Below are 16,144 nucleotides of genomic sequence, written 5' to 3'. Positions count from 1 at the left end.
TCATTAAGTTTGATTACAACACAACGGTGGTAGGCCTGATCACTGACAAAGATAAGACAGCCTCTAGGGAGGAGGTCAGTGACCTGGCAGTTTGGTGCCAGGACAACAACCTCTCCCTTAACGTCAGCAAGATAAAGGAGCTGATCATAGACTATAGGAAACGGAGGGCCGAGCACGCCCCCATCCACATTGACAGGGCTGTAGTGGAGCAGGTTGAGAGCTTCAAGTTCTTCGGTGTCCACATCACCAAGGAATGAACAAGATCCATACACACCAACACAGTCGTGAAGAAGGCCCGACAATGCCTCTTCCCCATCAGGACACAAAAAGATATGACATGGGCCCACAGAGCCTCAAAAAGTTCTACAGCTACACCATTGACAGCAACTTGACTGGCTGTATCACCTCTTTGTTTGACAACTGGTTGTCATCCGACTGTAAGGCGCTACAGAGGATAATACATACGTCCCTCTACATCACTGGGGCCGAGCTTCCTGCCATACAGGAACTCTATAGCAGGTGTCAGATTAAGGCCCTAAAAATGGTAAAATATTCCAGCCACCCAAGTCATAGACTCTCTGCTACTACATGGCAAAAGGTACCGATTCACAAAGTCTGGAACCAACAGAACCCTATACAGCTTCTACCCCCAAGCCAATAGACTGCTAAATAGTTAACCAAATGGCTACTAAGACTATCTGCATTGACCCTATTTTGCACTAACTTTTTTGACTCATCACATACGCTGCTGCTACTGTTTATTATCTATCCTGTTGCCTAGTCACTTTACCCCTACCAATATGTACATATCTACGTCAATTACCTTGAACCTTTCACATCAACTCAGTACTGGTACCCAGTGTATATAGCCAAGTTATTGTTACTCATTGTGCATTTATTCTGTGTGTTATTATTTTTTAAATGTTTATCTCTTCATTGTTGGGAAGGGCCCGCATGTAAGCATTTAACTGTTAGTCTACACCTGTTGTTTACGAAGCATGTGACAAATACAATGTTATTTTATTGAATGACATAATCCGACAGACAGACGACTGTTACTTTAATAAAAATATCAATCTCCTTTGAAGGCCGTGTTTCATGCAGGTTATTTCACTGTGTGTGGCACTAAGACAGTGAGATATTGATGAGGACTCAAAGACAAACAGATCAGTGGTAAAGAGAGGAGCTGTGTGTGTGTTGGCTCAGCTGTTTGAAGAGACACATTGACCATACGTACAGATCTGCGTGGTCATCAGAATCTCTGCCAGGTGGTTGGTTGCCATCCGGTAAAGGGGAACTGGCACTTTTCTCTTGGAATGGGTTCCATATTCTATGCAGGGTTCTATGTATTCTAAGTAAGGTTATATTGTATGTGTTCTATGTTAGCTTCTATGTGTTAGGCCAAGGCTCCAATGCGCAATAATGTCATATGAAATGATTGGAGAACAAAATTGCTTCTGGATCTATTTGGAATAGTTTGCTCCAGGGTCATATTATTCCATGACATGGCACGTACATGAAGTGTTAACTGGGCCAGAAATTAGGACGTTTAAAAGCCAAGGAAATCCTCACCACACCCAGACTTCACAGGCTCACAGTCTATACTGTTAAAAACACAGTGCAATGTGTGCGATTCTTTGTACCAAATCCACCACTTCTTTCGCTACAATCTTAGAACAAAAGTTTATTGATAGAACCAAAAAGGGTTATATGCTTGCTTCTTATACAGTGCATTCAGAAAGTACTCAGACCCCTTAACTTCTTCCACATTTTGTTACATTACAGCCTTATTCTAAAATGGATTAAATTAATTAATTTCCTCAATCTACACACAATACCCCATGATGACAAAGGAAAAACTGTTTATTAGAAATGTTTTAAACTGTATTAAAAAGAAAAAACAGAAATACCTTATTTACATAAGTTTTCAGACCCTTTGCTATGAGACTCAAAATTGAGCTCAGGTGCATCCTGTTTCCATTGATCATCCTTTTGGTGTTTCTACAACTTGATTGTGGTCCACCTGTAGTAAATTCAATTGATTGGAGATTATTTGGAAATGTACACACCTGTCTATATAAAGTCCCATAGTTGACATGAGGTTGAAGGAATGTTCCGTAGAGATCCGAGAGGATTGTGTCAATGCACAGATCTGGGGAAGGGTACCAAAACATTTCTATAGCATTGAAGGTCCCCAAGAACAGTGGCCTCCATCATTCTTAAATGGAAGAAGTTTGGAATCACCAATACTCTTCCTAGTACTGGCCACCTGGCCGAACTGAGCAATCGGGAGAGAAGGGCCTTGGTCAGGGGGGGTGACCAAGAACACAATGGTCACTCTGATAGAGCTCCAGAATTCCTCTGTGGAGATGGGAGAACCTTTAAGAAGGACAACCATCTCTGCAGCACTCCACCAATCAGGCCTTTATGGTAGAGTGGCCAGACGGAAGCCACTCCTCAGTAAAAGGTACATGTCAGCCCACTTGGAGTTTGCCAAAAGGCACCTAAAGGACTCTCAGATCATGAGAAACAAGATTCTCTGGTCTGATGAAACCAAGATTGAACTCTTTGGCCTGAATGCCAAGCGTCAAGTCAGTCTAGAGGAAACCTGGCACCATCCCTACGGTGAAGCATGGTGGTGGCAGCATCATGCTGTCGGGGTGTTTTTCAGCGACAGGGACTAGGAGACTAGTCAGGATTAAGGGAAAGATGAATGGAGCAAAGTACAGCCTGATTCTTGATGTAAACCTGCTCTAAAGCACTCAGGTGAAGGTTCACCTTCCAACAGGACCTCGACCCTAAGCACACAGCCAAGACAATGCAGGAGTGGCTTTGGGACAAGTCTCTGAATGTCTTTGAGTAGCCCAGCCACGCCCGGACTTGAACCCGATCTAACATCTCTGGAAAGACCTGAAAATAGCTGTGCAGCAACACTCCCCAACCAACCTGACAGAGCTTGAGAGGATCTGCAGAGAAGAATGGGAGAAACTCCCCAATAACAGGTGTGCCAAGTTCGTAGCATCATACTCAAGAAGACTCGAGGCTGTAATCACTGCAAATGGGACTTCAATAAAGTACTGAGTAAAAGGTCTGAGTGCTTATGTAAATGTGACAGCAGTTTTTTTTATTTATACATTTGCAAACATTTCTAAAAACCAGTCTTTGCTTTGTCATTATGGGCTATTGTGTGTAGATTGATGAGGGAAAAAACTATTTAATCTATTTTAGAATAACGCTGTAAAGTAACATGTGGAAAAAGTCAAGGGGTCTGAATACTTTCTGAATGCACTGCATAAAGCAAGCAATATAACTATTTTTGGCTTTATCCAGAACCTTTTCTCTAAGAGTGTAGGTTTCAATGGATTTCAGGTGGCTTTTACACTCATGATTTTCATGTTTCCCAAGTAAAGCCTACACCAAAGTGAATCAACATGGGAACAAAGAAAACCCCATCAATACTAGACCATCCACAGAACTCTTATAATCAAGATGATCTGTTTTCTTCCACAAAGTGCTCCCTATGCCTCACCTCTTCCTAGCCCCGATGTGACGTCTATTTATCTGTAACGACACAGCAGAGTTATAGGAGTCACAGTGGGGGCTACAGTCCCCTCACCTGGACTTACACAGCACTATTGACCCTACTCTGAAATCACGGCCTGATTATTCATCGGTCTATACTTCAGTCCAGATGACTCTGAGTACCAAAGGATGTACAATAATAAGTCATGCAGTGTAGAAAGTTATATTGCTGAGACAGCTCCTCATGTTTATCTTTGACTGATTCTCTGTTCCCCTGCTACTCTTGTTGTGTCCCTTGGTTTACCTTCTCCTTCTCTCTCCATCTCTGTATTCTCTGTCCAGCACCTCCTCCTGTGGTCCATCTGTTCCGAGAGGAGGACAGGAGAGGAGAACTGGCCACCTCCTGCGGGAGCATCTGTCCCTCTCAGAGCCCTCCTTCACCCCCACTCCTCCGTCCTCCACCTCCTCCTTTCTCCTCCCTCCTCCTCCCTAGTCTGGCTGACATTAGCTCTAGGAGTCCCGTGGGTCAGCCAGGCTACCTTCCCCCTACTGGACAACAGTTCTGACCCAACAACATCGAGCCCATGCCACACCCCTGGACACAAACCTCAGCCCTGGACACAAACCTCAGCCCTGGACACAAACCTCAGCCCTGGACACAAACCTCAGCCCTGGACACAAACCTCAGCCCTGGACAGACTTGATAGGCACAGCATAAAAAACAACATATATATGAATAACACCAATGCAGCAGGAGGACAAATACAAAGACAAATAAGTAGAACACAATAATAAACACATTTCTGTTCCAAATTTGTCTCATGATATCAACTTGTTTCTCAAATACAGTACTCTGTGGCTCTCAACAGGACTTAACATCAGCACAACAAGATTTTTTATGATTCAGATGTTGATGATGTAAAGAATATTTGCTGGTCTGTGGTGTATAATGCACTTGAAGCATTTATAAAACGACTTATTCCAGTTACTAATAAGCACACAACCGTTAAGAAAATGATTGTAAAAACTGTTAAATTCCCTTGCATTGATGTGGAACTGAAAAATTGTATGGTTTAGGGGGATGAGGCAAAAGGTATGGCAAATAAGTCTGGCTGCACAGCTGATTGGCAAACGTACTGTAAATTAAGAAATCACTAAATAAAAAATAAAAAAACTACCCTATGAAACAAAGATAAACTATTTAAAGAAAGATAGTAAAAAGCTTTGGGGCACCCAAAGAAGTAAAATGAAATTTTGGAAAAAAAAGCTAACTTGGCTCATTCATCAAAAAGCCCACTGATATTGCAAACTACTTAAATTACTTTTTCATTGGCAAGATAAGCAAACTTAGGGATGACATGCCAGCAACAAACACTGACACTACACATCCAAGTATATCTGACCAAATTATGGAAGACAAACTGTACTTTTGAATGTACTGTACTCAAACTGTACTTTCAACAATGACAAGCCACCTGGGTCTGACAATCTGAATGGAAAATTACTGAGGATTATAGCAGATGATATTGCCACTCCTATTTGCCACATCTTCAATTTAAACCTACTAGAGAGCGTGTGCCCTCAGGCCTGGAAGGAAGCTAAAGTAATTCCGCTACCCAAGAAAAGCAAAGCCCCCTTTACTGGCTCAACTAGCCTAGCCGACCAATCAGCCTGTTACCAACCCTTAGTAAACTTCTGGAAAAAAATTGTGTTTGACCAGATACAATGCTATTTCACAGTAATCAAATTGACAACAGAATTTCAGAATGCTTATAGGGAAGGACACAGCAACCACAGCACTTCCACAAATGACTAATGATTGGCTGAGAGAAATTGATGATAAAATGATTGTAGGGGCTGTCTTGTTAGACTTCAGTGCAGCTTTTGACATTATCGATCATAGTCTGCTGGTAGAAAAATGTATGTGTTATGGATTTACACCCCCTGCTATAATGTGGATAAAGAGCAAGTTGTCTAACAGAACACATAGAGTGTTCTTTAATGGAAGCCTCTCAAATATAATCCAGTTAGAATCAGGAATTCCCCAGGGTAGTTGTTTAGGCCCCTTGCTTTTTTAAATTTTTACTAACAACAAGCCACTGACTTTGAGTAAAGCCAGAGTGTCTATGTATGCGGATGACTCAACACTATACACGTCAGCTACTGCAGGAACTGAAATGACTGCAACACTCAACAAAGAGCTGCAGTTAGTTTCAGAATGGGTGGCAAGGAATAAGTCAGCCCTAAATATTTCTAAAACTAAAAGCATTGTATTTGTAACAAAACACTCACTAAACCCTAAACCTCAACTAAATATTGTACTAAATAATGTGGAAATGGAGATGACTAAACTGCTTGGAGTAACACTAGATTTTAAACTATTGATGCAGTAGTAGCTAAGATGGGGAGAAGTATGTCTATAATAAAGTGATGCTCTGCCTTCTTAACAGCACTAACAACAAGGCAGATCCTACAGGCCCTAGTTTTGTCACACCTTGACTACAGTTCAGTCAAGTGTCAGGTGCCACAAAGAAAATTGCATTTGGCTCAGAACAGGGCAGCACGGCTGGCCCTTGGATGTACACAGAGAGCTAATATTAATAATATGCATGACTTCATCACTACTTTTATTTATGAGAGGTATTGACATGTGGAATGCTCCGAGCTGTCTGTCTAAACTACTGGCACACAGCCCGGACACCCATGCTTACCCCAGAAGACATGCCACAAGAGGTCTCTTCACAGTCGACAAGTCCAGAACTGTCACGATCGTTATAAGGAGTGGACCAAGTTGCAGCGTGGTAGGCATATATTTTCCTTTATTAACTGAACACCGAACAAAAACAACAAAATGCCAAACAAACCGTGAAGCTAAATAATAGTGCTAACAGGCAACTATCCATAGTCAAGATCCCACAAAGCACAATGGGAAAATGGCTACCTAAATATGATCCCCAATCAGAGACAACGATAAAAAGCTGCCTCTGATTGGGAACCAAATCAGGCCAACATAGATATACAATTCCCCTACTTAACCCACCCTAAATCACACCCGGACCCAACCAACATAGAGAATAAACAGCTCTCTATGGTCAGGGCGTGACAAGAACAGAGGCACACAGTACTACATAGAGCCAAGACTACATGGAACTCTATTCCACATCAAGTCACTGATGCAAGCAGTAAAATTAGATTTGAAAAACAGATAAAGAAACACCGTATGGAACAGCAGGGACTGTGAAGCAACACATACATTGGCACAGACACATACATAAACACAGGATAACATACGCACTATACATACACATGGATTTAGTACTGTAGATATGTGGTAGTGGTGGAGTAGGGGCCTGAGGGTACACAGTGTGTTGAAATCTGGGAATGTATTGTAATGTTCTAACCACCAAACTGCCTTAATTTTGCTGGACCCCAGGAAGAGTAGCTACTGCTTTGGCAGCAGCTAATGGGGATCCGTAATAAATACAAATACTTAGTGCTAATTCAGAGGCTTTCCTCAACGGGTCTAAACCAGGCTGCATGTAACTGATTTAAAAATGATTTGATAGATATAACTCAATGTGTATCTACTGTGAGTGTTAAATCAGGTTATCTTGACATAACGAAAGGTGTCCCGCAGGGGTCGATTTTGGGATTAATGTTTACATTAACAATATTGACTTGTATGTAAAAATGTAACCTGCACCTGAATGCCGATGATACTGGTGTGTATGCGATTGCCCCCATGATTGACCAGGCTCTATCTGATCTACAGTCTGCTTTCATTGTTTACAGAAAAGCTTTATTGACCTAAAAATAGCATTGAATAATAGGTTAAATTATGTTATTTTCTTGCGCAAAAAAATAACTCAGATGATTTTAAAATACTGTGCATTCGGAAAATATTCAGACCCCTTCCATCACCACAAGAGAAACCCTTTTCCCACATACTGAAACACCACAATACCCCATAATGACCAAACAAAACACACATTACCCCATAATGATCAAACAAAACACACATACAAGAGAAACACCACACTACCCCATAATGATCAAACAAAACACCTACCCCATAATGATCAAACAAAACAAAAACATCCCTCAAGAGAAACATCAATCTCACACAAGAGAAACACCACAATACCCCATAATGATCAAACAAAACACACATCACCACAAGAGAAACACCACACTACCCCATAATGATCAAACAAAACACACATCACCACAAGAGAAACACCACAATACCCCATAATGATCAAACAAAACACACATCACCACAAGAGAAACACCACAATACCCCATAATGATCAAACAAAACACACATCACCACAAGAGAAACACCACAATACCCCATAATGATCAAACAAAACACACATCACCACAAGAGAAACACCACAATACCCCATAATGATCAAACAAAACACACATCACCACAAGAGAAACACCACACTACCCCATAATGATCAAACAAAACACACATCACCACAAGAGAAACACCACACTACCCCATAATGATCAAACAAAACACACATCACCACAAGAGAAACACCACACTACCCCATAATGATCAAACAAAACACACATCACCACAAGAGAAACACCACACTACCCCATAATAATGATCATAATGATCAAACACAACACACATCACCACAAGAGAAACACCACAATACCCCATAATGATCAAACAAACACACATCACCACAAAGAAACACCACAATACCCCATAATGATCAAACAAAACACACATCACCACAAGAGAAACACCACAATACCCCATAATGACAAACACAAGAGAAATCAAACACAAACAAAACAACACACACACAATACATAATGATCAAACAAAACACACATCACACAAGAGAAACACCACAATACCCCATAATGATCAAACAAACACACATCACCACAAGAGAAACACCACAATACCCCATAATGACCAAACAAAACACACATCACCACAAGAGACCCCATAATGATCAAACAAAACACACATCACCACAAGAGAAACACCACAATCATCAAACAAGAGAAACACCACAAGAGAACTACCCCATAATGATCAAACAAAACACACATCACCACAAGAGAAACACCACAATACATAATGATCAAACAAAACACACATCACCACAAGAGAAACACCACAATACCCCATAATGACCAAACAAAACACACATCACCACAAGAGAAACACCACAATACCCCATAATGACCCCATAATGACCAAACAAACACAAGAAAACACACATCAATGACAAACAAAGAGAAACACCACAAGAGAAATACCCCATAATGACCAAACAAAACAAAACAAGAGAAACACATCATAATGATCAAACAAACACAAGAGAAACACCACAATACCCCATAATGATCAAACAAAACACACATCACCACAAGAGAAACACCACAATACCCCATAATGATCAAACAAAACACACATCACCACAAGAGAAACACCACACATAATGACCAAACAAAACACACATCACCACAAGAGAAACACCACAATACCCCATAATGATCAAACAAAACACACATCACCACAAGAGAAACACCACAATACATAATGATCAAACAAAACACACATCACCACAAGAGAAACACCCAATACCCCATATAATGATCAAACAAAACACACATCACCACAAGAGAAACACCACACATAATGACCAAACAAAACACACATCACCACAATGAAACACCAAACATAATGAAAACAAAACACACATCACCACAAGAGAAACACCACACTACCCCATAATGACCAAACAAAACACAATGATCAAACAAAACACACATCACCACAAGAGAAACACCACAATACCCCATAATGATCAAACAAAACACACATCACCACAAGAGATCATAATGACAAACAAAACACACATCACCACAAGAGAAACACCACAATACCCCATAATGATCAAACAAAACATAATGACCAAACATCACCACAAGAGAAACACCACAATACCCCATAATGATCAAACAAAACACACATCACCACAAGAGAAACACCACAATACCCCATAATGACCAAACAAAACACACATCACCACAAGAGAAACAAACAAAACACACATACCCCATAATGATCAAACAAAACACACATCACCACAAGAGAAACACCACAATACCCCATAATGACCAAACAAAACACACATCACCACAAGAGAAACACCACAATACCCCATAATGATCAAACAAAAAACATCACATCACATAATGACCAAACAAAACACACATCACCACAAGAGAAACACCACAATACCCCATAATGATAATCATCAACAAGAAAACACACAATACCCCATAATGACCAAACAAAACACACATCACCACAAGAGAAACACCACAATACCCCATAATGATCAAACAAAACACACATCACCACAAGAGAAACACCACAATACCCCATAATGATCAAACAAAACACACATCACGACAAGAGAAACACCACAATACCCCATAATGACCAAACAAAACACACATCACGACAAGAGAAACACCACAATACCCAAACAAAATAATGATCAAACAAACAAAACACACAACAAGAGAAACACCACAATACCCCATAATGATCAAACAAAACACACATCACCACAAGAGAAACACCACAATACCCCATAATGACCAAACAAAACACACATCACCACAAGAGAAACACCACAATACCCCATAATGATCAAACAAAACACACATCACCACAAGAGATAATGATCAAACAAAACACACATCACGACAAGAGAAACACCACAATACCCCATAATGATCAAACAAAACACACATCACGACAAGAGAAACACCACAACACTACATAATGGGAGACCTAAGACAACAACATTGCAAGGCAACAACACATGACAGCACAGAAGCATTGATCATCCTTTCTGATGTTTCTACAACTTGATTGGGATCCACCTGTGGTAAATTCAATTGATTGGACATGATTTGGAAAGGCGCTCACCGGTCTATATAAGGTTCCACAGTTGACAGTGCATGTCAGACCAAAAACCAAGCCATGAGGTCGAAGGAACTGTCCGTAGTGCTCCGAGACAGGATTGTGTCGAGGCACAGATCTGGGAAAGGGTACCAAAAAAATGTCTGCAGCATTGAAGGTCCCCAAGAACACAGTGGCCTCCATCATTCTTAAATTGAATAAGTTTGGAACCACCAAGACTCTAGAGCTGGCTGCCCAGCCAAACTGAGCAATAGAGCTGATGGGCCTTGGTCAGGGAGGTGACCAAGAACCCGATGGTCACTCTGACAGAGCTCCAGAGTTCCTCGGTGGAGAGTGGAGACCCTTCCAGATGGACAAACATCTCTGCAGCACTCAATTTTGTCAATTTTATCTCAGGTCTGATGAAACCAAGGTTGAACTATTTTGCCTGAATGCCAAGCGTCACGTCTGGAGGAAACCTGGCACCATCCCTACGCTGAAGCATCCCTACTGGGATGTTTTTCAGCGGCAGGGACTGGGAGACTAGTCAGGATCGAGGAAAACATGAACGGAACAATGTACAGAGAGATCTTTGATGTAAAACTGCTCGTTAGATGCAGTTCATCATAGCGCACTGCGCTTTATTACCTTAATTAGCTACAAGAAGCCAAGTCCATCTTATCTGACACACAGTCAAGGCACCCATCCAGCTCCCTTGTACTTTGTGATCTTTTGGGAGTCAGTGATGAGGAGAAATCCTCTTCCTCCGATGAATGCTGCCTCTGTGTCGCCCTCTGTCGCTCTGTCTCGCCCTCTGTTGCTCTGTCTCGCCCTCTGTCGCTCTGTCTCGCCCTCTGTCGTTCTGTCTCGCCCTCTGTCGCTCTGTCTCGCCCTCTGTCTCGCCCTCTGTCGCTCTGTCTCGCCCTCTGTCGCTCTGTCTCGCCCTCTGTCGCTCTGTCTCGCCCTCTGTCTCGCCCTCTGTCGCTCTGTCTCGCACTCTGTCGCTCTGTCTCGCCCTCTGTCGCTCTGTCTCGCCCTCTGTCGCTCTGTCTCGCCCTCTGTCGCTCTGTCTCGCCCTCTGTCATTGTATCAAGATGATGCTTGAGGTAGACCAAACCTGTATAGTGACAAATAAACATATTGAATATTTATGCAAATTCTAATTTATGTGGCAACTTAGTTCCTCATATCACTGACATTACAATAGCCCAAACACATACTTTACACACTTCTTATTCTCAGGTACTGAGACGGAAGTGAGTTTGTCAAATATTCTCAGACCTAAAAAGTAGACTAATGTTGAGACGAGTCCATGTGTAGCTGAATCTATTGTGTAGACTCAGTTATATAGACAGTTACACTTACTGAATCCTAGGTCTCTCTAAATTCTGGAAGTCATGCCCAGGCAAGCTAACATTAGCTAGGTAGCTAATTAGCCTTATGTTGTTAGCTAACCCAGCTAACTTACATGGCTAGCTAGCCATAACAGCTATCATCATCAGGTGGTGGCAATAACTATATATATATGTATATAGTATATATATATATATGTATATGTATATATATATATATATATATATATATATATATATATATATATATATATATAGAAATATAGTATATCACAAAAGTGAGTACACCCCTCACATTTTTGTAAATATTTGAGTATATCTCTTCATGTGACAACACTGAAGAAATGACACTTTGCTACAATGTAAAGTTGTGAGTGTACAGCTTGTAGAACAGTGTAAATTTGCTGTCCCCACAAAATAACCCTTCTCCTCTATGATTAGCTAACCCTAACCCTAACCCTTCTCCTCTATGATTAGCTAATCCTACTCCTCTGTGATTAGCTAACATTAACCCTTCTCCTCTGTGATTAGCAAACCCTAACCCTAACCCTTCTCCTCTGTGATTAGCTAACCCTAACCCTAACCCTAACCCTTCTCCTCTATGATTAGCTAACCCCAACCCCTATCCTCTGTGATTAGCTAACCCTAACCCTAACCCTTCTCCTCTGTGATTAGCTAACCCTAACCCTTCTCCTCTATGATTAGCTAACCCTAACCCTTCTCCTCTGTGATTAGCTAACCCTAACCCTAACCCTTCTCCTCTGTGATTAGCTAACATTAACCCTTCTCCTCTGTGATTAGCTAACCCTAACCCTTCTCTTCTGTGATTAGCTAACATTAACCCTTCTCCTCTGTGATTAGCTAACCCTAACCCTTATCCTCTGTGATTAGCTAACCCTAACCCTTCTCCTCTGTGATGAGCTAACATTAACCCTTCTCCTCTGTGATTAGCTAACCCCAACCCTTCTCCTCTGTGATTAGCTAACCCCAACCCTTCTCCTCTGTGATTAGCTAACCCCAACCCTTCTCCTCTGTGATTAGCTAACCCTAACCCTTCTCCTCTGTGATTAGCTAACCCTAACCCTTCTCCTCTGTGATTAGCTAACCCTAACCCTTCTCCTCTATGATTAGCTAACCCTAACCCTTCTCCTCTATGATTAGCTAACCCTAACCCTTCTCCCCTATAATTAGCTAACCCCAACCCTTCTCCTCTGTGATTAGCTAACCCTAACCCTTCTCCTCTATGATTAGCTAACCCTAACCCTTCTCCTCCGTGATTAGCTAACATTAACCCTTCTCCTCTGTGATTAGCTAACCCTAACCCTAACCCTTCTCCTCTGTGATTAGCTAACCCTAACCCTAACCCTTCTCCTCTATGATTAGCTAACCCTAACCCTAACCCTTCTCCTCTATGATTAGCTAACCCTAACCCTTCTCCCCTATGATTAGCTAACCCCAACCCTTCTCCTCTGTGATTAGCTAACCCTAACCCTTCTCCTCTATGATTAGCTAACCCTAACCCTTCTCCTCCGTGATTAGCTAACATTAACCCTTCTCCTCTGTGATTAGCTAACCCTAACCCTAACCCTTCTCCTCTGTGATTAGCTAACCCTAACCCTAACCCTTCTCCTCTGTGATTAGCTAACCCTAACCCTAACCCTTCTCCTCTGCGATTAGCTAACCCTAACCCTAACCCTTCTCCTCTATGATTAGCTAACCCTAACCCTAACCCTTCTCCTCTGTGATTAGCTAACCCCAACCCTTCTCCTCTGTGATTAGCTAACATTAACCCTTCTCCTCTGTGATTAGCTAACCCTAACCCTAACCCTTCTCCTCTATGATTAGCTAACCCTAACCCTTCTCCCCTATGATTAGCTAACCCTAACCCTTCTCCTCCGTGATTAGCTAACATTAACCCTTCTCCTCTGTGATTAGCTAACATTAACCCTTCTCCTCTGTGATTAGCTAACATTAACCCTTCTCCTCTGTGATTAGCTAACATTAACTCTTCTCCTCTGTGATTAGCTAACATTAACCCTTCTCCTCTGTGATTAGCTAACATTAACTCTTCTCCTCTGTGATTAGCTAACCCTAACCCTTCTCCTCTGTGATGAGCTAACCCTAACCCTAACCCTTCTCCTCTATGATTAGCTAACCCTAACCCCTCTCCTCTATGATTAGCTAACCCTAACCCTTCTCCTCTATGATTAGCTAACCCCAACCCTTCTCCTCTGTGATTAGCTAACCCTAACCCCTCTCCTCTATGATTAGCTAACCCTAACCCTTCTCCTCTGTGATTAGCTCACCCTAACCCTAACCCTCCTCTATGATTAGCTAGTCCTAGGTGTTGCACCCAGCCAAACCAGGTATTGTCAGTGTACTATCCCGTCTTACTATGCCAAGTGCTGTAGGAAGACTCACTTCCCACGCCTTGAGTACACTGAGTCAGCAGGAGGTGGATATATCGCATGGCTGTGACTGGCGTAGAGCAAAGGAGAAGGTGCAGGGGGGGGCAACACCATTGGAAGTCTCTCTGCATGACTGCAGCCTTGCCCGGTGAGTGAGATGGCTACATGTGTCACTCCTGTGCAAGGTGTAAATGTTTTGCAACACTGCCATCACACATGCAGATTCAGCTGATGTTGCAGAATTGAATGATTATGGAAGCAACTGCAGTATTTCTGATTTTTTATTGAAACTTTATTTAACTAGGCAAGTTAGTTAAGAACAAATTCTTATTTACAATGACAGCCTGTCAGGGAACAGTGGGTTAACTACCTTGATCAGGAGAAGAACAACAGGTTTTACCTTGGCAGCTCGGAGATTCAATCCAGCAACCTTTCAGTTACTGGTCCAACACTCTAACCACTAGGCTACCTGCCACCTGATGATTCACAATGAAGACGGAAAGTATTATCTATGTATAGTTTATCGCCTATCTATTGTAGCCCACTATAATTCTAGAAACTTCTATATGATCTCTCTTCAAATCAATACCACTACATTATGCTCTCTAATCTCAGTGTTGGGCTAGTGAAAACCTCTCCAGGTCATTGGAGCAACTGTAGCGACGTACCAAGCTTTGCCATGATGCTCAATTAAATAATAATACATTAATTATTAGTTGATGCTAATGCTAATGCATTAGGGGGTGGCAGGTAGCCTAGTGGTTAGAGTGTTGGGTAACCGAAAGTTTGCTAGATTGAATCTCTGAGCTTATAAGGTAAAAAAAATAGGTTGTTCTGCCCCTGAACAAGGCAGTTAACTGTTCCTAAGGCCAACATTGTAAATAAGAATTTGTTCTTAACTGACTTGCCTAGCTAAATGAAGGTTAAATAAAATAATGCAAGGCTGTGCAGCCATAGTAAACAGACAAGGTATATATATATATATATATATAAATATAAATATAAATATATATATACCTTGTCTGTTTACTATGGCTGCACAGCCATATATGTTAGGTCTATTTCTAATGTTTAATGTCAGCCTAGGTTTTAAAATCATCCATTTTCTTCTCAGATATGTCTATGGCTCAAAATTGTCATGAAATGTGTCAATGATCAATTAAATGTACGGAAATGCCACCCATAGAAGTAATATCATTTAACAGTCCTGAATTTCATTATCGACTTCTTCTTAAACGTTGCCGATATAAGAGGGGACTGGGGGACCCATATAAAAATATGAGCGACATAATTCAAGACTTTGCTATGATATTAATGACTGCTGGAATCTGATTTGTTCCTCTCTCGCTCTGTAGCACTTGGAAACATTGGTGCGGTCATCATTTTATAGCACGATTTATGATACTCACCAAGGCATAAGTTACATGTTGCCCACACTTTAAGTGCCAAATTTGTTACTTGGACATCTTTAAACAGCTGTTCACATTCACACTGACAGGAGGCTGATGTATTCAAGGAGATTTTTTTAAAGCAACACTGAGATTTTTTTGTTTTATATTGCAGGCCATACTCTGGAATTGCTCATGGAAAATGTGTCCTTGTGGTGTGTTTCTCGGTTCACTGATAAGTCCTGGACTACAGAGTTAAACCATTTCTAATGACATCCAATACATCTGTGTAATCTGATGGTGAACTTTGATTGTTAATTATAAAGTCACAGATGAATGTTCAAAGTATTTTAATCAATTAAACTTAAATAAAGACAGGACAACATATATTTAGTGCATTCTGTAAATTATTTTCATCATCTTCGACTTTCTCCAAAGTAGCCCAGTAGGGAAAAATACATTTTACAATCAGTGCGTGAATTCTGGGCTCCTGAGTGGCAGAGTGGTCTAAACACTGCA

Source organism: Oncorhynchus nerka, linkage group LG22 (genome assembly GCF_034236695.1).
Source record: "Oncorhynchus nerka isolate Pitt River linkage group LG22, Oner_Uvic_2.0, whole genome shotgun sequence".
Taxonomy (NCBI): Eukaryota; Metazoa; Chordata; class Actinopteri; order Salmoniformes; family Salmonidae; genus Oncorhynchus; species Oncorhynchus nerka.
Note: the sequence above shows the minus strand (reverse complement) of the source record.